Source organism: Carassius gibelio, chromosome B3 (assembly GCF_023724105.1).
Source record: "Carassius gibelio isolate Cgi1373 ecotype wild population from Czech Republic chromosome B3, carGib1.2-hapl.c, whole genome shotgun sequence".
Classification (NCBI taxonomy): Eukaryota; Metazoa; Chordata; class Actinopteri; order Cypriniformes; family Cyprinidae; genus Carassius; species Carassius gibelio.
In genome coordinates this window covers 35,272,834-35,296,314 of record NC_068398.1, presented here as the reverse complement: position 1 = coordinate 35,296,314, position 23,481 = coordinate 35,272,834, and the positions used below count along the sequence as shown (strand labels likewise).

The following is a 23,481-nucleotide window of genomic DNA, read 5'->3' as shown; positions in this document are numbered from 1 at the left end:
CCAAAACGCCACCATAACTCGCTGATAATAATTTAAGTCTCATGTGTGCAATAAAAGTTCCAAAAACATGTGTCTTATTATTAAATATGTATACTTTTTGTTCAGAATTTCTGCATTAAATATAGATGATATTGTGTAATATGTTACAGTAAAATAATGATGCGCAGTCCAAAAAGCTTATTCATTTAATTAGCAATACTCTGCTGCTTTATTCATTATTACTTTTCACCATAACAATTCATTTAATTATGTAAATACTAATACATTTATTAAAGCTGCAAGCAGCGATGAACGGGCCCTCGCACCCGGGCTCACCGGCAGCGAGTGGCTTTAGTTAATAGGTGAACGGTGAGAAATATGCGTTTAAACTCATAAATATAAGTAGAATATATCAATGTTTATTCCATATATGTGCCAATCTTCCTGTTGCCAGCAGGTGGCGCTATCATTATAATGGAATATTGGCCTTAAGATGTGTTCAGGGCAGGACTTTTATCGAACATGTGAGGTTTGGGGAGGATTGGACATTTTATGCCTGAGTTACAACAACATCCTTTTCATGGCGAAACATCAAAATTTGTCAGGCCGCCATGGACACGCCTTTTAACGAAACCTCAAGATCTTCACAATTTAAGATCGCAAAAGGCTTTAGATTACACTGACCAAGTTTGTTGTTGATCTGAATAAATCTCTAGGAGGAGTTTGTTAAAGTACAACCCCTGAAAATGGCCAAAACAACACTAATTTTGCAGAGAAAATTCTAAATAACTGACTTCCTGTTAGGATTCGGATTTCGTACCAAGAGACTTTTTCGTAGATATTGGTGTGTTACATGTGTGTACCGATTTTTGTACATGTACGTGAAACATAGCTCGAGGCGCACTCCGTTTAATGTGTATACGCAGTCCGTTGAAAGTGTATAGGTGGCGCTATCGAGCCATTTTGCCACACTCAATGGAATATTGGCCTTCAGATCTGTTTAGGCCAGGACCCTTATCACAAAAGTGAAGTTTGGGCAAGATCGGACATTTTATGCCTGAGTTATAACATCTTTTATTCCCATGGTGAGACATCGAAATTCATCACGGCACCATGGACACACCTTTTAACAAAAACTCAAGATCTTCACAACTAAACATCACAGAGGTCTTTAGATTAGACTGACCACAAAAAAGACATTGATGTCATAAAATTTCTAGGAGTAGTTTGTCGCAGTGTAAAATATGTAACTTCCTGTTGCCAATAGGTGGCGCTATGACTATAACTGAATATTGGCATGTAGATCTGTTCAGGTCAAGAGTCTTATCCAACATGTGAAGTTTGGGGCAGATTGGACATTGTATGTCTGAGTTACAGCCACTTCCTTTTTCATGGCGAAACATCGAAATTTGTCAGGCCGCCATGGACCCGCCCTTTAACGAAACCTCAAGTCCTTCGCAATTTATTATCGCAAAGGGCTTTAGATTACACTGACCAAGTTTGGTGTTGATCTGAATAAATCTCTAGGAGGAGTTTGTTAAAGTACAACCCCTGAAAATGGCAAAAACAGCACCAATTTTGAAGGGAAAATTCAAAATAACCGACTTCCTGTTGGGATCCGGATTTCGTACCAAGAGACTTTTTTGTAGGTATTGGAGTGTTACATGTGTGTACCAATTTTTGTACATGTACGTGAAACATAGCTCGAGGCGCACTCCGTTGAAAGTGTATAGGTGGCGCTATAGAGCCATTCTGCCACACCCGGTGGAATATTGGCCTGCAGATCTGTTCAGTTCAGGACTCTTATCACACATGTGAAGTTTGGGGAAGATCTGAAATTTTATGCCTGAGTTATAACATCTTTTATTCCCATGGCGAGACATCGAACTTCGTCGCGGCGCCATGAACAAGCCTTTTAACGAAAACTCAAGATCTTCACAACTGAACATCGCACAGGCCTTTAGATTAGACTGACCACAAAAAAGACATTGATGTCATAAAATTTCTAGGAGTAGTTCGTCGCAGCGTAAAATATGTCACTTCCTGTTGCCAATAGGTGGCGCTATGACTATAACTGAATATGGGCATGTCAATCTGTTCAGGTTCGGAGTCTCATCAAACATGTGAAGTTTGGGGCAGATTGGACATTGTATGTGTGAGTTATAGCAACTTCATTTTTCATGGCGAATCATCGAAATTCGCCAGGCCGCCACGGACACGCCCTTCAACGAAAACTCAAGATCTTCGCAATTTAACATCGCAAAGGCCTTTAGATTAGGCATACCAAATTTGGTGTTGATTTGAAGAACTCTCTAGGAGGAGTTCGTTAAAATACAACACATGGAAATGACCAAAATTACACAAAATATGCTCATAATATAAAAAATAACCGACTTCCTGTTGGGTTTAGAATTTCGCTCCAAGAGTCTTTTTTGTAGGTATTGGTGTGTTACATATGTGTGCCAATTTTCGTGCATGTACGTGAAACATAGCTGGAAGGCTGTTGATTTTCTTGGTATAGGTGGCGCTGTCGAGCCATTTTGCCACACCCTCTTCTGAATCCTATATCAGACGAAAATTTTCACCAGGTTTGATGCGTGTGCAAAGTTTCATGACTTTTTGAGCATGTTAAAGCCCTCAAAAATGCGATTCATTCGGGAGAAGAAGAAGAAGAATAATAATAAATATAGCTGCAAGCAGCGATGGCGGGCTCAAGCCACCAATGCCATCACCACCCCGGTGGCATCAGGTAAACTGTGCCCAGCGGGCACATGCATTCACAATATCCCTCTGGCAGTGAGGTTTTAAAGGATAGAGGGGAGCGTAGAGGGGAGCGTGCATTTGCAGTGGCTGGGCCACGACTCTGGAATACCCTGCCTTTAGAGATCAGACTGGCCCCTTCCTTGTCTATTTTTAAATCTTTGCTAAAAACTTTTTTATTTTCCTTAGTGTACTGACTACTGTGTTATGCTACATTTTGAAATGGGTGGTTTTAAATTTTTTGTCTGGTCTATTTTTAAGTATGTGTAATATTCTTGCTCTTATGTTAAAGCACTTTGGTCAGCCAAGAGGCTGTTGTAAATGCGCTATACAAATAAATTGAACTTGAACTTGAACTTGAACTTGATATGGCAGTTAAAGGGTTAATCCGAATCATCTAGACTTTAAAATCACATTCACAGAACAATATATATATATATATATATATATATATATATATATATATATATATATATATATATATATATATATATATATATATATATATAACTTTAGTAACACTTTACAATAAGATTTCATTTATAAACATTATGTTAACATGAACAATATTTATATAGCATTCATTCATGTCAGTTAATATTCCAAACTTAAACATTAAAACATTGTTTTATTGTGATTTTTTTCCAAGCACATTTTACCAATTCCAAACCATATCAATCTTAATAACTACCATTATTTTTTATTTAATCATTTATGAGTGCTATACAATAGTCCAGGAAAGCTGGAAGAGAAAAACAGGTCAAGAAGAACTGACAAAAGAATTGCAAAAGAATTAGGAATTAATGTGAAGATTAATTTTTAGTCAATTCTGCAAGACAGACTTTCAGGAAAGGAGGTGGAATAAAAATGAGCTCCTAAATCTTAATCCCGGATTCTGGAAGATATATTCCTCAAACCATCAAACAAGAGGAGGTGGTGCTGGTCCTTCACGAGTCAGTCTAATCTGTTCATTAAGCCTATATATAAAGTCTTAATATATAGTATTTCACAATACTTCATGGTATTCTAATTAAATATTTTTTTGGAATCTTAGATCTCTCAGAACCTGACACATTGTAATTCTGAGACTCCAGGAAAGTGGCAGTTCTGTAAAATGTTGGCGCTGGAGACTAAATGCTCACTGATAGTTTCACACCTAATTCACTTAAAACACACACAAACACACACACACAGTGACAGAGGGACAGAGTGACATCAGATGTATGTTTTTTAATTTTCTGTCATCCATATAATGTTGTATAGTCATGAAACTATGCATATTTCCTCAGAATGACTTGTCTTCTATGTGTACATTTTTTTGAAGTGTTTAGAAGCTGCACTTTTTTTTACTGGTTCCTTTTTTACTATTATTTCAAAAAATCACCACGACAAAACCATTCAAGCTATCCAAAATTCATTCACACCTGTTCTGTAAGATTAATTCTTTAAACAGTGGTAAAAGAGGATGTGGTGCTGAACCTTCAAGAGTCACTTAAAACGTATCTGTCCATAAAGCCTATTAAGAATTATTCTTAATATACAGTTCACAATACTTCAGCTTGTTATTCTAATTAAGTGAGGGTATTTATCAGTAAAATTCCTAAAATACATATTATTTTATTTGAAAGATTTCTATAAATTATTTAAATCATACTCGTTTCTCCAATAATTATTTAAAAGTAATCCTATAGCTCCCTCTGGTGGCCATTATAGGTACTAAGAATTGCAAGCTTGATTTATAAGTTATGATAGTTTTAATTTTATGCTGGCTCTTGAAAATGATAAAGCTATGAAACTTACTGTGCTTCCTTCAAATGAGGACTTCTACTTATATAAAAAATTATGAAGAGTTAGAATGAAAAATTTTAAAGATATAGTAAAATAACTATTGTATTATTTATGTTACTTTAATAAATCTCTATGGCAACACCATTTAAGCTATCCTAAACCCATTCACAATTTAACATCTCAGTATATTGGCATCATGTTGAAAAAGGAGTATGGAGTAGTATGAGGAGGAGTATGAATTCATTTACAGACTGATTTTATCATAAATCCACAATAAAATTTCTGAGTTCTGTATCAATCTGTGTTGTTGTTGTTTGTTTATTTTTATCTTTTATTTTTCATAGGAAGATAACTGACCCTTTACTCTCCTTTTTAATAAATGTGCTTATAAACCAAGGACAAGCTATTTATAGCTGTATTTATAAACTGCTTACTACTGACTATTAATATTGGGACAAGGCTTTATAAAGCATGAACTGACTATTTACTAATGAGTGCAGTCAGGGGCGTCGCTAGGCCCTAAACTTATGCCCAGCCCCCCTAAAAATTATTTGATTAATTAATTAGTGATCGCTTCAGTCCCCTTTAAAATCTCATTTGAGACGGTGGCAAGCTGCATCAAGTTCCGGCTCCTCCCCTGATCTGAGTCTGCACGGATTCAGCGCGTTTTTCAATCCACAGGGGCGCCGAGCAGAGCGAACATCAGAGAGTACAAGGTGTGTGTGTGTGTGTGTGTGTGTGTGTGTGTGTGTGCGTGTGCGCGTGTGTGTGTGCGTGCGTGTGTGCGTGTGGTGTGTGTGTTCTCGCATCCAATACCAGTACGTCTTCGCTGCGTTCACTTTCAGCCTTTATCACAGTGTGACAGATTTTTTTTTTCTTCCAACAAAAAATGAAGCGATTAACACCCATGAAAACATACTTTAGAAAACGATCATGATTTATTTTAATTTACTTTTTGAAATTGAAAACATATTATTGTGTATTTCGGCATTACATTATGCAGCCATGCAAAATAAATTATTAATGACACACATCATTGTCTGAAAGTACTAAATGGCACAGAGAGAGAAACATCATGTGGAGTTATTTTGTTTTCTATTATTAAACATAATTTTGTATTAAGTAATAATTAATCATTAGTGTATCATGATACATATATTAGAGTAAGAGTAGGCTAAAGGGATCTGTGATTTTTTTTTTTTTAAGTAATTGATTTATAGAAGTGGCAAATTGATAATGATGTTATTTTTAATAAATATAAATAAATATAGAATAGATTAAACATATTGCCAATAGACAATTACATTAATACATGTTTTGTCTATATTCTTAATGAATATTAGCTGGTTAGTTAAATGATTTGAAATGAAATAAATGTTCAGGGGCTGACTTGATGTATAACCAACCGTATTGTTGATTATAAAGGCTAAAAAGCTAAAAATTAATAATAATAATAATAATAAAAAAAATAAAATATAATAATTTATATTTCATTGTAGATGGATATACAACATTTTTTTTGTCGTGCGGGAGTAGGTCTGCAAATGAGCAACAGTCAGGTGAGAATAGAACAGACAGCCTCACACACACACACACAATACCACTGTGTTCCCAAGATTCATTGCAGTCATTGAACCCTTATGTTGTTTTAATTTTCTGCCAATTTCCACGTACATTTCATAAGAAAAAGCAGTGGTATCATCAAAGGATAAACATGAATGTCCTAATACTGAATCAGGAAGTCTTTATTGTAAAAAAAATTAAAAAAAATCTACATTCCCTATTCAAAATTTTCCAGTGACTGGTCACATGTAAAAAACTGTATTAGTTTTTTTTTACAGTGTTATATATGGCTCAGTCAGTACTCCTACTCCCATATATGAAATACAGGGAATACAATGGAATAGTGGATTGCAATAAGGTTAGTAGTATACAACCCTACCCTAATAGTAAAATAATATTTTTTAATCATACCCTTATTGGGGGCTGAGCCCCCCTAAAATCAAAATCTTAGAATCGCCCCTGAGTGCAGTTATTATAAAGTGTTATCAATGAATTTGCTAATGTTAACAAATTAGACATTATTTTACAGTGTTATCAAATCCTTAAATGACTCATAAGCATTTGTGAAAGTTCTGCTTGCATTACAGCTTAGTATTGATCTGTGAGCTGAACAGATTTACTGTTACATCTATGAGATTATGTAAATTCAAATAAATATAATGTCACAGGATGTCATAGGTCAGTATCAAATGAGTTTGAAATTATTATTTGCAGCACAAATAAGTTTTTTTTAGGATTTTTAAAAAACCCTAAAACTGTCAGAAAAAGGTTAAGGCCTAAGCTATTTCTATGTGAGTGGCTAAATTTATTTTTGTTTTTATAATTGTAATACACAAACTATGAAATTATACAAAATGTATAAAAAGGTAAATAAATAAATACGCACACATTAAAAAAGCAGCCAAGTCGAATGAGTTTCCTTTTTTATATAGATTAAAATTGAAGACAGAAGCAAGTGGTAAATGTGGTCACTTTAATATTCAAATCCAGTAGATCCAGTTTATGTTCACGTGGCTGTTTTCGTTTATATTCGCCAAGCTATTATGTATTTTGAAATAATCTTGTCCGTTATGTGTTCGTTCGTACGACGAAAGACAGAAACCTGCAGCTCAAGAGAAATGTTATTCTGCCAGTCGCGCTTTCAAATAGTCTTGCACACTTAAACGGGTCACAAACACCTGCATTTAGCTCTTGTAGTGTTACAATGGGTTTATTGTGTGCATTTGTGGAAATATTTTATTTAAAAAAGCTCTTAAACAAGAATAAATTCGTTTGTTTTGAGCTCGACACTGTACGCGCTGATCGGAGGCGGTGGTTTCAGATAGGCAGCCACAAATATTTCATTTTCACACAAACAGTTCAAAAACATCTGAATTTAGCTCTTGGTGTGTTCTAATTGGTTGATTGTGTGATATCGCTGTAATAATTTATTTTTAAAAGATTTAAAACAGGAATAAATTAGTTTTTTCTGAGCTCTTTACTCCAGACGCTTGTGATCACAGCGGTGATTCATCTCTCCTATTTCTCACGTATCTCTGGCCAGAAATAATTTATCCATGAGCCCTGAACCGGTAATAATCAGATATGTTGGTTTAGCTTGTCAGTGTGAATTAAATCTAAGTATTTGTTTGTATTTTTAACCGATTTAAAAGTGAAAGTAAAAGTCCGGGAATTGAACCTGTAGGGGCGCAATTTCTCTCAGACAATGGAAGTCTGAAGCACATATACTCAAACAGAGGGACAGAGTGAGATGAGATGTCTGACAGTTTTTTTTAATTTTCTGTTATCCATACAGTGTTGTAAAGTCGTGAAACTATGCATATTTCCTCAGAATGACTTTTTCATCTGTATGAAAAAATTCTTTGACGTGTTTGGAAGCTGCAATTTAAAAATACAATAATGATTCCCTTTGTAAGGTCATTTAAAAAAATCACCACGGCAAAACCATTCAAGCTATCCAAAATCCATTCACAATTTAAGTTCCTATCAGAAATACTGATGTGTGTTCAGAGTTTTGTGAAATTCTAAGTATGTTATTTGCCTCAAAATCACCTGAGAAGTATTCCAGTTTGACATGTTGCCACGGCAACAATTTTTTAGATATCAATATCCCCCTTGCAGATTTATATCAGCTGTGTTTTAACATTATTCTGATGAAGTTTGAAGCAAATCGAGTAATAATAAGATGCTGAATTCAAATCATTTTGAAAATGACACACTTCCTTCTGCCAGTTGGTGGCGCTATAACTTTGACTCCTAATAGTCACATATATGCGATCGACATCATACAACGAATAATCTGATGAAGTTTGATTAAAATCAGGAAATGTATGTGGATGGTATTAGACACTTCCTGTTTCTAATTTCTCGCCATAATTTCAACGCCTCGCCACGAGCAAACCGTTCGAGATATCAAAAATCCCCTGGCAATTTTTCATCCTCAGTGTCTTGAGATCATGTTGACCGAGTTTGGCGGCAATCGAGAAAAAAACCTATGACAAGTATTTCAAATTCCAGAGCATGCGCTTTTTACATAACTCTAAATAGCTGACTTCCTGTTGGGTGGAGCCTATGACATGCAATACGAAAGTTGTTCGGCACGATGAGATCTATATGTGTACTGAGTTTCATATGAATATGTGCAAGTATGTGTGAGCTATACATCAACATTTCTGACTGTGTTCCAGGGGGCGCCGTAGAGCCCCTGTGCCACGCCCGGGTCCCAGCCTCTGCAGGCTCCTAAAGGCCACAGATTCCAAAGTGTGCGCAAATTTTCAAGAGTTTTTGAGTATGTTAAGGACCCCAAAAGCCCCCACAACTTTGACGAAAAATTTGAATACTAAACCCTAAATAGCCAACTTCCTGTTGGGCGGAGCCCATGATATGCAATACAAAAGTTGTTTGGATTGATGAGATTTATATGTGTACCGAGTTTCATACGTCTACGAGCAAGAATGTATGATATATGGCCCTCCATATTCCAGGGGGCGCTGTAGAGCCCCTGTGCCACGCCCGTGTATCAGTCTCTGCCCGGCCCTAATGGCCGCAGGTTCCAATCTGTGTGCCAATTTTCAAGACTTTTTAAGCACGTTAAGGGCCCCAAAAGCCCCCGAGACGTTGGAAAAAAATAATAATAATAATAATAAATATAGCTGCAAGCAGCGATGGCGGGCTCAAGCCGTCAGTGCAACGCCACCCCGGTGGCATCGGGAAAACTGTGCCCAGCGGGCATAAGCATTTACAGTAACCCTCTGGCAATCAAGTTTTAAGGGATACGGCAGTTAAAGGGTTAATCCGACCCATCTAGACTTTGAAATCACATACACAGAACAATATATATAACTTTAGTAACACTTTATTTTAATATATACAAAAAATGCATAAGGTGTGCATTGTAGCTGACACCTAAATTAACACATTAAAATTGTTTTATGACTGCAAGTCTTTCTCCTCAAATGCTATTGAGCTTCAAATTTGCTTTTGAGTCCATGTGAAAAAGTAGCATAATTTACATATGACTTACAGTTTGTTTTAATAAACATCAAACATTTAATTTTATTGTGCATTATAGCTGTCACGTAGATGAACAATTACAGTTGTTTTTATGACTGTAAGTCATACTCTTCAAATGCTACTGATGTTAGAAAAGTGTATAACAAGATCACATATAACTTTAGAGACGGTCCCTAAATTTGAGACTCTCGAATGTCCAATGTCAAGCCAAATTTATGCCTGTTTTTTTTTTTTTTTTTTTTTTTTTTTTTTTACTTTCTCTAATTTTCTTTTCTCTGTGCCTGATTGCTTATGTCCTTTACCCGGGCTGATGTCCATCCAAAATTCAAAAATTGAGCCGCAAACATGAGGTGCGAGTGATCGCGAGCGCGGATGGGAGAATGGTGAATGTTTTTTTTTTTTTTAGCAACTGGGATGGTGTCCCCTCTGGACGTTGGTGCCCTATGAAGACTGCATACTCTGCATATAGGGAGTCGCGGTACTATCTGGAAGATATATTCCTCAAACCGTCGTTCAAGAGGAGGGGATGCTAGTCCTTCAAGAATCACTCAAAATATTCCGTTCATAAAGCCAATATATAAATTCTTAATATATAGTATTCCACAGTACATCATGTTATTCTAATTAAGTTCTTTTTTTTTGGGATCTTTTACATCTCTCAGAACCTGACACATTGTAATTCTGAGAGTCCAGGAAAGTTGCAGTTCTGGAAAATGGTGGCACTCTAGACTAAATGCTCCATTATAGTGTCACACCTAATTCTTAACTTTAATTCTTTTGCAATTTAGGTGTTTCTGTTCTTCTCCATCTGTTTTTTTTCTTTCTGACCCTTCTGACCCAGTAAGCATTTTGCTGTCCAGTGGTCATGTCTTTACTTTGTAATTACTGTAGTGATCTAATTTTGAATATTTCTCATGAGGATCTAATAATTTTGTTTTTTTTTTTCAGTCTGAGTGAAATGTCTTTTTTGGCTCATTTTATCAGTAAAGGAAAAGTTCCTTCATAGTTATTTTTTTCTCTTCCAGTCTTCATGGTCAACTACGTGTATATCACACTCGTTGCCTTTTTTTAGTGCAGCTCAACCAATTCACATCCCATTCGTAAATTTTTTCGATATCACAAATCCCGGAAAATGCTTGTTGTAGTCCAAACAAATTTTTTGTTGTAGTTTTTAAAAAGTGATTTTTGTATAATTGTGCATGTTCAAATTTCATATATATATATATATATATATATATATATATATATAATTAAACATAACCACAGCACCACCAAGTGGACAAAACCTTTACCATCCCCAACGTGTCTCCTACTATATATATATATATATATATATATATATATATATATATATATATATATATATATATATATATATATATATATATATATATATATTTCAAGTGTACAGTTTACTTTTATTGCATATTGAAATAAATATGTGCTTATAAATCAAGAACAAGCTATTTATAGCTGTATTTATAAACTGCTTAGTATTGACTATTAATGTTAAAACAAGGCTTTATAAAGCATAAACTGACTATTTACTAATGAGTGCAGTTATTATAAAGTGTTACCAATGCATTTACTAATGTTAACAAATTAGACATTATTTTACAGTGTTATCAAATCCTTAAATGATTTATAAGTTTTTTTTAATAATGATTTTATTGACCTATAAGCATTTGTGAAAGTTCTGCTTGCATTACAGCTTAGTCTTGATCTGTGAGCTGAACAGATTTAATGTTACATCCATGAGATTATGTAAATTCAAATAAATATCATGTCACAGGATGTCATAGGTCAGTATCAAATGAGTTTGAAATTATTATTTGCAGCACAAATAAGGTTTTTTAGGATTTTTAAAAATCCCTAAAACTGTCAGAAAAGGATAAGGCCTAAAATATTTCTATGTAAGTGGCTAAATGTATTTATGTTTTTATAATTATAATACATAAACTATGAAATTATACAAAATGTATAAAAAAGTAAATAAATAAATACGCACAGACATTTAAAAAAAGCAGCCAAGACGAATGAGTTTCCTTTTTTATATATATAGATTAAAATTGAAGACAGAAGCAGGTAAATGCGGTCACTTAATATTCAAACCGAGTAGATCCACTTCAGATTTATTTCTCAAAAGTTTATGTTCACGTGGCTGTTTTCATTTATATTAGCCAAGCTATTATGTATTTTGAAATAATCTTGTCCGTGATGTGTTCGTTCGCACGACGAAAGGCAGAACCCTGCAGCTCGAGAGATACGTTATTCTGCCAGTCGCGCTTTCAAATAGTCTTGCACACATAAACGGGTCACAAACACCTGCATTTAGCTTGCTGTGTTATAATGGGTGTATTGTGTGCATTTATGGCAATATTTTATTTGAAAAAGCTCTTAAACGAGAACAAATTAGTTTGTTTTGAACTAGTGACACTGTACACGCTGGTCGGAGGCGGTGATTTCAGATAGGCAGCCGCGAATATTTCGTTTTCACACAAACAGTTCAAAAACATCTGAATTTAGCTCTTGGTGTGTTCTAATTGGTGAATTGTGTGATATCGCTGCAATACTTTATTTTTAATAGCTATAAAACAAGAATAAACTCGTTTTTTCTGAGCTCATCATTCCACACGCTCCTGCTCAGAGCGGTGATTCATCTCTCGTGTTTCTCACGTATCACTGACCACACATCAATTATTAATGAGCACTGACATGGTAATAATCATATATGTTGGTTTAGCTTGTCAGTGTGAATTAAATCCAAGTGTTTATTTGTATTTTAACCGATTTAAAAGTGAAAATAAAAGAGAGTCTCCTCCCTTTTTTTTGCGGGAATTGCACCTGTAGGGGCGCTATTTCTCTCAGACAATGGTAGTCTAAGCACACACACTCAAACAGGGGGATAGAGTGAGATCAGATGTCTGACAGTTTTTTAATTTTCTGTTATCCATACAGTGTTGTAAAGTCATGAAACTATGCATATTTCCTCAGAATGACTTTTTTTCTGTATGAAAAAAGGTTTTGAAGTGTTTGGAATTTAAAAATGCAGGAAAATTAATAATTCCATTTTTACTGTCATTTAAAAAAATCACCACCACTAAACCATCCAAGCTATCCAAAACCCATTCACAATTTAAGTTCCTCAATGTTTTTTCAACATGTAGACAAAGTTTGGTGTGTATAGTGTTACTCTCCTCTGAGCAGTATGCATTAATTCACAGCTTAATGTAAAAAAAATCCACATTCAAATCAAAGTAGCCGACTTCCTGTTGGTCGTAGCTGATGACTGTGAATTAGAAAGTTGTCCGTCTTAAAAAGAACAATTTTTGTACTGAGTTTGGTGTTTGTAGCTAAAACTAACCCCCCCACTTTTGACAAAAGGTGGCGCTATAGAGTGCCTCTTCCACACCCTCTTATGAACTTTTGCCAGTGTCTAGCTGTCACTAATACTGATATGTGTTCTGAGTTTGATGAAATTCTAAGCATGTTATATGCCTCAAAATCACCTGAGAAGTATTCCAGTTTGACATGTTGCCACGGCAACAATATTTTTAGATATCAATATCCCCCCAGCAGATTTATATCGGCTGTGTTTTAACATTATTCTGATGAAGTTTGAAGCAAATCGAGTAAAAATAAGATGCTGAATTCCAAGCATTTTGAAAATGACACACTTCCTGCTGCCAGTTGGTGGCGCTATAACTTTGACTCCTAATAGTCACATATATGTGATCGACATCATACAATGAATAATCTGATGAAGTTTGATTGAAATCAGGAAATGTATGTGGATGGTATTAGACACTTCCTGTTTCTCAATTCTCGCCATAATTTCAACGCCTCGCCACGAGCAAACCGTTCGAGATATCAAAAATCCCCTGGCAATTTTTCATCCCCAATGTCTTGAGATCATGTTGACCGAGTTTGGTGGTAAACGAGTAAAAAACCTATGACAAGTATATCAAATTCCAGAGCATGCGCTTTTTACATAACTCTAAATAGCTGACTTCCTGTTGGGCGGAGCCCAATGACATGCAATACGAAAATTGTTTGGCACAATAAGATCTATATGTGTACTGAGTTTCATATGAATATGTGCAAGTATGTGTGAGCTATACATCAACATTTATGACTGTGTTCCAGGGGGCGCCGTAGAGCCCCTGTGCCACGCCCGGGTCTCAGCCTCTGCAGGCTCCTAAAGGGCACAGATTCCAAAGTGTGTGCAAATTTTCAAGAGTTTTTGAGTATGTTAGGGACCCCAAAAGCCCCCACAACTTTGACCAAAAATATGAATAATAAACCCTAAATAGCCAACTTCCTGTTGGGCAGAGCCTATGACATGCAGTACGAAAGTTGTTTGGTTTAATGAGATCTACATGTGTACCGAGTTTCATGTGTCTACGTGCAAGTATGTGTGATATATGGCCCTCAGTATTCCAGGGGGCGCTGTAGAGCCCCTGTGCCACGCCCGTGTATCAGTCTCTGCCCGACCCTAATGGCCGCAGGTTCCAATCTGTGTGCCAATTTTCAAGAGTTTTCGAGCATGTTAAGGACCCCAAAAGCCCCCGTAACGTTAGAAAAAAATAATAATAATAATAATAATAAAAAATAATCCTAAGGAAAACAATAGGGCTCTCGCCCTCCAGGCTTGAGCCCTAATAATAATTAAAGCTGCAAGCAGCGATGAACGGGCCCTCGCACCCGGGCTCACCGCCATCGTGTGGCTTTAGTAAAAAGGTGAATGTTGAGAAATATGCATTTAATGTCCTAAATATAAGTGGAATATATCAAAGTATATCCCATATATGTGCCAATCTTACCGTTGCCAGCAGGTGGCGCTATCATTATAATGGAATATTGGCCTTCGGATGTGTTCAGGCAAGGACTCTTATCAAACAAGTGAAGTTTGGGAAAGATTGAACATTTTATGCTTGAGTTACAACAACTTCTCTTGCTGTGACAAGACATCAAATTTTGTCATGGCACCATGGAAACGCCCTTTAACAAAAACTCAAGATCTTCAAAAGTTAACATTGCACAGGCCTTTAGATTAGACTGACCACAAAATATATGTTAATCTCAAAAAAATTATAGGAGTAGTTTGTCACAGTGTAAAATATGTAACTTCCTGTTGCCAATAGGTGGCGCTATGACTATAACTGAATATTGGCATGTAGATCTGTTCAGGTCAAGAGTCTTATCCAACATGTGAAGTTTGGGGCAGATTGGACATTGTATGTCTGAGTTACAGCAACTTCCTTTTTCATGGCGAAACATCGAAATTTGTCAGGCCGCCATGGACCCGCCCTTTAACGAAACCTCAAGTCCTTCGCAATTTATTATCGCAAAGGGCTTTAGATTACACTGACCAGGTTTGGTGTTGATCTGAATAAATCTCTAGGAGGAGTTCGTTAAAGTAAAACCCCTGAAAATGGCAAAAACAACACCAATTTTGAAGGGAAAATTCAAAATAACCGACTTCCTGTTGGGATCCGGATTTCGTACCAAGAGACCTTTTTGTAGGTATTGGTGTGTTACATGTGTGTACCAATTTTTGTACATGTACGTGAAACATAGCTCGAGGCGCACTCCGTTGAAAGTGTATAGGTGGCGCTATAGAGCCATTCTGCCACACCCGGTGGAATATTGGCCTGCAGATCTGTTCAGGTCAGGACTCTTATCACACATGTGAAGTTTGGGGAAGATCGGACATTTTATGCCTGAGTTATAACATCTTTTATTCCCATGGCGAGACATCGAACTTCGTCGCGGCGCCATGAACAAGCCTTTTAACGAAAACTCAAGATCTTCACAAATGAACATCGCACAGGCCTTTAGATTAGACTGACCACAAAAAAGACATTGATGTCATAAAATTTCTAGGAGTAGTTCGTCGCAGCGTAAAATATGTCACTTCCTGTTGCCAATAGGTGGCGCTATGACTATAACTGAATATGGGCATGTCAATCTGTTCAGGTTCGGAATCTCATCAAACATGTGAAGTTTGGGGCAGATTGGACATTGTATGTGTGAGTTATAGCAACTTCATTTTTCATGGCGAATCATCGAAATTCGCCAGGCCGCCACGGACACGCCCTTCAACGAAAACTCAAGATCTTCGCAATTTAACATCGCAAAGGCCTTTAGATTAGGCATACCAAATTTGGTGTTGATTTGAAGAAATCTCTAGGAGGAGTTCGTTAAAATGCAACACATGGAAATGACCAAAATTACACAAAATATGCTCATAATATTAAAAATAACCGACTTCCTGTTGGGTTTAGAATTTCGCTCCAAGAGTCTTTTTTGTAGGTATTGGTGTGTTACATATGTGTGCCATTTTTCGTGCATGTACGTGAAACATAGCTGGAAGGCTGTTGATTTTCTTGGTATAGGTGGCGCTGTCGAGCCATTTTGCCACACCCTCTTCTGAATCCTATATCAGACGAAAATTTTCACCAGGTTTGACGCGTGTGCAAAGTTTCATGACTTTTTGAGCATGTTAAAGCCCTCAAAAATGCGATTCATTCGGGAGAAGAATAATAATAATAATAATTAAAGCTGCAAGCAGCGATGAACGGGCCCTCGCACCCGGGCTCACCGGCAGCGAGTGGCTTTAGTTAATAGGTGAACGGTGAGAAATATGCGTTTAAACTCATAAATATAAGTAGAATATATCAATGTTTATTCCATATATGTGCCAATCTTCCTTTTGCCAGCAGGTGGCGCTATCATTATAGTGGAATATTGGCCTTCAGATGTGTTCAGGGCAGGACTTTTGTCGAACATGTGAGGTTTGGGGAGGATTGGACATTTAATGCCTGAGTTAAAACAACATCCTATTTCATGGCGAAACATCGAAATTTGTCAGGCCGCCATGGACACGCCCTTTAACGAAACCTCAAGATCTTCGCAATTTAAGATTGCAAAAGGCTTTAGATTACACTGACCAAGTTTGGTGTTGATCTGAATAAATCTCTAGGAGGAGTTCATCAAAGTCCAACCCCTGAAAATGGCCAAAACAACACTAATTTTGCAGAGAAAATTCTAAATAACTGACTTCCTGTTGGGATTCGGATTTCGTACCAAGAGACTTTTTCGTAGATATTGGTGTGTTACATGTGTGTACCGATTTTTGTACATGTACGTGAAACATAGCTCGAGGCGCACTCCGTTTAAAGTGTATACGCACTCCGTTGAAATTGTATAGGTGGCGCTATCGAGCCAGTTTGCCACACTCGATGGAATATTGGCCTTCAGATCTGTTTAGGCCAGGACCCTTTACACAAAAGTGAAGTTTGGGCAAGATTGGACATTTTATGCCTGAGTTATAACATCTTTTATTCCCATGGCGAGACATCGAACTTCATCACGGCGCCATGGACACACCTTTTAACAAAAACTCAAGATCTTCACAACTAAACATCACACAGGTCTTTAGATTAGACTGACCACAAAAAAGACACTGATGTCATAAAATTTCTAGGAGTAGTTTGTCGCAGTGTAAAATATGTAACTTCCTGTTGCCAATAGGTGGCGCTATGACTATAACTGAATATTGGCATGTAGATCTGTTCAGGTCAAGAGTCTTATCCAACATGTGAAGTTTGGGGCAGATTGGACATTGTATGTCTGAGTTACAGCAACTTCCTTTTTCATGGCGAAACATCGAAATTTGTCAGGCCGCCATGGACACGCCCTTTAACGAAACCTCAAGTCCTTCGCAATTTATTATCGCAAAGGGCTTTAGATTACATTGACCAAGTTTGGTGTTGATCTGAATAAATCTCTAGGAGGAGTTCGTTAAAGTACAACCCCTGAAAATGGCAAAAACAACACCAATTTTGAAGGGAAAATGCAAAATAACTGACTTCCTGTTGGGATCCGGATTTCGTACCAAGAGACTTTTTTGTAGGTATATGAGTGTTACATGTGTGTACCAATTTTTGTACATGTACGTGAAACATAGCTCGAGGCGCACTCCGTTGAAAGTGTATAGGTGGCGCTATAGAGCCATTCTGCCACACCCGGTGGAATATTGGCCTGCAGATCTGTTCAGGCCAGGACACTTATCACACATGTGAAGTTTGGGGAAGATCGGACATTTTATGCCTGAGTTATAACATCTTTTATTCTCATGGCGAGACATCGAACTTCGTTGCGGCGCCATGAACAAGCCATTTAACGAAAACTCAAGATCTTCACAACTGAACATCGCACAGGCCTTTAGATTAGACTGACCACAAAAAAGACATTGATGTCATAAAATTTCTAGGAGTAGTTCATCGCAGCGTAAAATATGTCACTTCCTGTTGCCAATAGGTGGCGCTATGAATATAACTGAATATGGGCATGTCAATCTGTTCAGCTTCGGAGTCTCATCAAACATGTGAAGTTTGGGGCAAATTGGTCATTGTATGTCTGAGTTATAGCAACTTCATTTTTCATGGCGAATCATCGAAATTCGCCAGGCCGCCACGGACACGCCCTTCAACGAAAACTCAAGATCTTCGCAATTTAACATCGCAAAGGCCTTTAGATTAGGCATACCAAATTTGGTGATGATTTGAAGAACTCTCTAGGAGGAGTTCGTTAAAATACAACACATGGAAATGACCAAAATTACACAAAATTTGCTCATAATATTAAAAATAACCGACTTCCTGTTGGGTTTAGAATTTCACTCCAAGAGTCTTTTTTGTAGGTATTGGTGTGTTACATATGTGTGCCAATTTTCGTGCATGTACGTGAAACATAGCTGGAAGGCTGTTGATTTTCTTGGTATAGGTGGCGCTGTCGAGCCATTTTGCCACACCCTCTTCTGAATCCTATATCAGACGAAAATTTTCACCAGGTTTGACGCGTGTGCAAAGTTTCATGACTTTTTGAGCATGTTAAAGCCCTCAAAAATGCGATTCATTCGGGAGAAGAAGAAGAAGAATAATAATAATAATAATAAAAAACAAAGCAGATACAAGAGGGTCCTCGCACCTCGGTGCTCGGGCCCTAATTAAAGCTGCAAGCAGCGATGAACGGGCCCTCGCACCCGGGCTCACCGGCAGCGAGTGGCTTTAGTTAATAGGTGAACGGTGAGAAATATGCGTTTAAACTCATAAATATAAGTAGAATATATCAATGTTTATTCCATATATGTGCCAATCTTCCTGTTGCCAGCAGGTGGCGCTATCATTATAATGGAATATTGGCCTTCAGATGTGTTCAGGGCAGGACTTTTATCGAACATGTGAGGTTTGGGGAGGATTGGACACTTTATGCCTGCGTTACAACAACATCCTATTTCATGGCGAAACAATGAAATTTGTCAGGCCGCCATGGACACGCCCTTTAACGAAACCTCAAGATCTTCGCAATTTAAGATCGCAAAAGGCTTTAGATTACACTGACCAAGTTTGGTGTTGATCTGAATAAATATCTAGGAGGAGTTCGTTAAAGTACAACCCCTGAAAATGGCCAAAACAACACTAATTTTGCAGAGAAAATTCCAAATAACTGACTTCCTGTTGGGATTCGGACTTCGTACCAAGAGACTTTTTCGTAGATATTGGTGTGTTACATGTGTGTACCGATTCTTGTACATGTACGTGAAACATAGCTCAAGGCGCACTCCGTTTAAAGTGTATACGCACTCCGTTGAAAGTGTATAGGTGGCGCTATTGAGCCATTCTGCCACACTCGATGGAATATTGGCCTTCAGATCTGTTCAGGCCAGGACCCTTATCACACAAGTGAAGTTTGGGCAAGATCGGACATTTTATTCATCACGGCGCCATGGACACACCTTTTAACAAAAACTCAAGATATTCACAACTAAACATCACACAAGTCTTTAGATTAGACTGACCACAAAAAAGACATTGATTTCATAAAATTTCTAGGAGTAGTTTGTCGCAGTGTAAAATATGTAACTTCCTGTTGCCAATAGGTGGCGCTATGACTATAACTGAATATTGGCATGTAGATCTGTTCAGGTCAAGAGTCTTATCCAACATGTGAAGTTTGGGGCAGATTGGACATTGTATGTCTGAGTTACAGCAACTTCCTTTTTCATGGCGAAACATCGAAATTTTTCAGGCCGCCATGGACCCGCCCTTTAACGAAACCTCAAGTCCTTCGCAATTTATTATCGCAAAGGGCTTTAGATTACACTGACCAAGTTTGATGTTGATCTGAATAAATCTCTAGGAGGAGTTCGTTAAAGTACAACCCCTGAAAATGGCAAAAACAACAGCAATTTTGAAGGGAAAATTCAAAATAACCGACTTCCTGTTGGGATCCGGATTTCGTACCAAGAGACTTTGTTGTAGGTATTGGAGTGTTACATGTGTGTACCAATTTTTGTACATGTACGTGAAACATAGCTCGAGGCGCACTCCGTTGAAAGTGTATAGGTGGCGCTATAGAGCCATTCTGCCACACCCGGTGGAATATTGGCCTGAAGATCTGTTCAGGCCAGGACTCTTATCACACATGTGAAGTTTGGGGAAGATCGGACATCTTATGCCTGAGTTATAACATCTTTTATTCGCATGGCGAGACATCGAACTTCGTCGCGGCGCCATGAACAAGCCTTTTAACGAAAACTCAAGATCTTCACAACTGAACATCGCACAGGCCTTTAGATTAGACTGACCACAAAAAAGACATTGATGTCATAAAATTTCTAGGAGTAGTTCGTCGCAGCGTAAAATATGTCACTTCCTGTTGCCAATAGGTGGCGCTATGACTATAACTGAATATGGGCATGTCAATCTGTTCAGGTTCGGAGTCTCATCAAACATGCGAAGTTTGGGGCAGATTGGTCATTGTATGTGTGAGTTATAGCAACTTCATTTTTCATGGCGAATCATCGAAATTCGCCAGGCCGCCACGGACACGCCCTTCAACGAAAAGTCAGGATCTTCGCAATTTAACATCGCAAAGGCCTTTAGATTAGGCATACCAAATTTGGTGTTGATTTGAAGAACTCTCTAGGAGGAGTTCGTTAAAATACAACACATGGAAATGACCAAAATTACACAAAATATGCTCATAATATTAAAAATAACCGACTTCCTGTTGGGTTTAGAATTTCGCTCCAAGAGTCTTTTTTGTAGGTATTGGTGTGTTACATATGTGTGCCAATTTTTGTGCATGTACGTGAAACATAGCTGGAAGGCTGTTGATTTTCTTGGTATAGGTGGCGCTGTCGAGCCATTTTGCCACACCCTCTTCTGAATCCTATATCAGACGAAAATTTTCACCAGGTTTGACGAGTGTGCAAAGTTTCATGACTTTTTGAGCATGTTAAAGCCCTCAAAAATGTGATTCATTCGGGAGAAGAAGAAGAAGAAGAAGAATAATAATAATAAAAAACAAAGCAGATACAAGAGGGTCCTCGCACCTCGGTGCTCGGGCCCTAATAATAATAATAATAATAATAATAATAATAATAAACAAAGCAGATACAAGAGGGTCCTCGGTGCTCGGGCCCTAATTAAAGATGCAAGCAGCGATGAACGGGCCCTCGCACCCGGGCTCACCGGCAGCGAGTGGCTTTAGTTAATAGGTGAACGGTGAGAAATATGCGTTTAAACTCATAAATATAAGTAGAATATATCAATGTTTATTCCATATATGTGCCAATCTTCCTGTTGCCAGCAGGTGGCGCTATCATTATAATGGAATATTGGCCTTCAGATGTGTTCAGGGCAGGACTTTTATCGAACATGTGAAGTTTGGGGAGGATTGGACATTTTATGACTGAGTTACAACAACATCCTATTTCATGGCGAAACATCGAAATTTGTCAGGCCGCCATGGACACGCCCTTTAACGAAACCTCAAGATCTTCGCACTTTAAGATCGCAAAAGGCTTTAGATTACACTGACCAAGTTTGGTGTTGATCTGAATAAATATCTAGGAGGAGTTCGTTAAAGTACAACCCCTGAAAATGGCCAAAACAACACTAATTTTGCAGAGAAAATTCGAAATAACTGACTTCCTGTTGGGATTCGGATTTCGTACCAAGAGACTTTTTTGTAGATATTGGTGTGTTACATGTGTGTACCGATTTTTTGTACATGTAAGTGAAACATAGCTCGAGGTGCACTCCGTTTAAAGTGTATACGCACTCCGTTGAAAGTGTGTAGGTGGCGCTATCGAGCCATTTTGCCACACTCGATGGAATATTGGCCTTCAGATCTGTTCAGGCCAGGACCCTTATCACACAAGTGAAGTTTGGGCAAGATCGGACATTTTATGCCTGAGTTATAACATCTTTTATTCCCATGGTGAGACATCGAACTTCATCACGGCGCCATGGACACACCTTTTAACAAAAACTCAAGATCTTCACAACTAAACATCACACAGGTCTTTAGATTAGACTGACCACAAAAAATACATTGATGTCATAAAATTTCTAGGAGTAGTTTGTCGCAGTGTAAAATATGTAACTTCCTGTTGCCAATAGGTGGCGCTATGATTATAACTGAATATTGGCATGTAGATCTGTTCAGGTCAAGAGTCTTATCCAACATGTGAAGTTTGGGGCAGATTGGACATTGTATGTCTGAGTTACAGCAACTTCCTTTTTCATGGCGATACATCGAAATTTGTCAGGCCGCCATGGACCCGCCCTTTAACGAAACCTCAAGTCCTTCGCAATTTATTATCGCAAAGGGCTTTAGATTACACTGACCAAGTTTGGTGTTGATCTGAATAAATCTCTCGGAGGAGTTCGTTAAAGTACAACCCCTGAAAATGGCAAAAACAACACCAATTTTGAAGGGAAAATTCAAAATAACCGACTTCCTGTTGGGATCCGGATATCGTACCAAGAGACTTTTTTGTAGGTATTGGAGTGTTACATGTGTGTACCGATTTTTGTACATGTACGTGAAACATAGCTCGAGGCGCACTCCGTTGAAAGTGTATAGGTGGCGCTATAGAGCCATTCTGCCACACCCGGTGGAATATTGGCCTGCAGATCTGTTCAGGCCAGGACTCTTATCACACATGTGAAGTTTGGGGAAGATCGGACATTTTATGCCTGAGTTATAACATCTTTTATTCCCATGGCGAGACATCGAACTTTGTCGCGGCGCCATGAACAAACCTTTTAACGAAAACTCAAGATCTTCACAACTGAACATCGCACAGGCCTTTAGATTAGACTGACCACAAAAAAGACATTGATGTCATAAAATTTCTAGGAGTAGTTCGTCGCAGTGTAAAATATGTCACTTCCTGTTGCCAATAGGTGGCGCTATGACTATAACTGAATATGGGCATGTAGATCTGTTCAGGTCAAGAGTCTTATCCAACATGTGAAGTTTGGGGCAGATTGGACATTGTATGTGTGAGTTATAGCAACTTCATTTTTCATGGCGAATCATCAAAATTCGCCAGGCCGCCACGGACACGCCCTTCAACGAAAACTCAAGATCTTCGCAATTTAACATCGCAAAGGCCTTTAGATTAGGCATACCAAATTTGGTGTTGATTTGAAGAACTCTCTAGGAGGAGTTCGTTAAAATACAACACATGGAAATGACCAAAATTACACAAAATATGCTCATAATATTAAAAATAACCGACTTCCTGTTGGGTTTAGAATTTCGCTCCAAGAGTCTTTTTTGTAGGTATTGGTGTGTTACATATGTGTGGCAATTTTCGTGCACGCACGTGAAACATAGCTGGAAGGCTGTTGATTTTCTTGGTATAGGTGGCGCTGTCGAGCCATTTTGCCACACCCTCTTCTGAATCCTATATCAGACGAAAATTTTCACCAGGTTTGACGCGTGTGCAAAGTTTCATGACTTTTTGAGCATGTTAAAGCCCTCAAAAATGCGATTCATTCGGGAGAAGAAGAA

The 23,481-nt window shown here is 37.8% G+C and overlaps 2 long non-coding RNA genes across 5 annotated transcripts in view; both read left to right on the top strand.

Annotated features, from left to right (window-relative positions):
• Positions 1–23,481, top strand: part of LOC127953501 (uncharacterized) — a 34,208-nt gene that overhangs the window by 2,021 nt on the left and 8,706 nt on the right. The window lies entirely within an intron of this gene.
• LOC127953491 (uncharacterized) lies at positions 1,577–21,972 on the top strand. 2 transcript variants are annotated; one of them, XR_008153249.1, is made up of 4 exons: positions 1,577–1,712; positions 15,214–15,918; positions 18,311–19,271; positions 21,757–21,972. It is a non-coding gene; the product is annotated as an uncharacterized LOC127953491 (long non-coding RNA). The 2 variants fall into 2 exon arrangements; XR_008153248.1 differs by lacking the exon at positions 1,577–1,712 and having other exon boundaries at positions 15,137–15,918.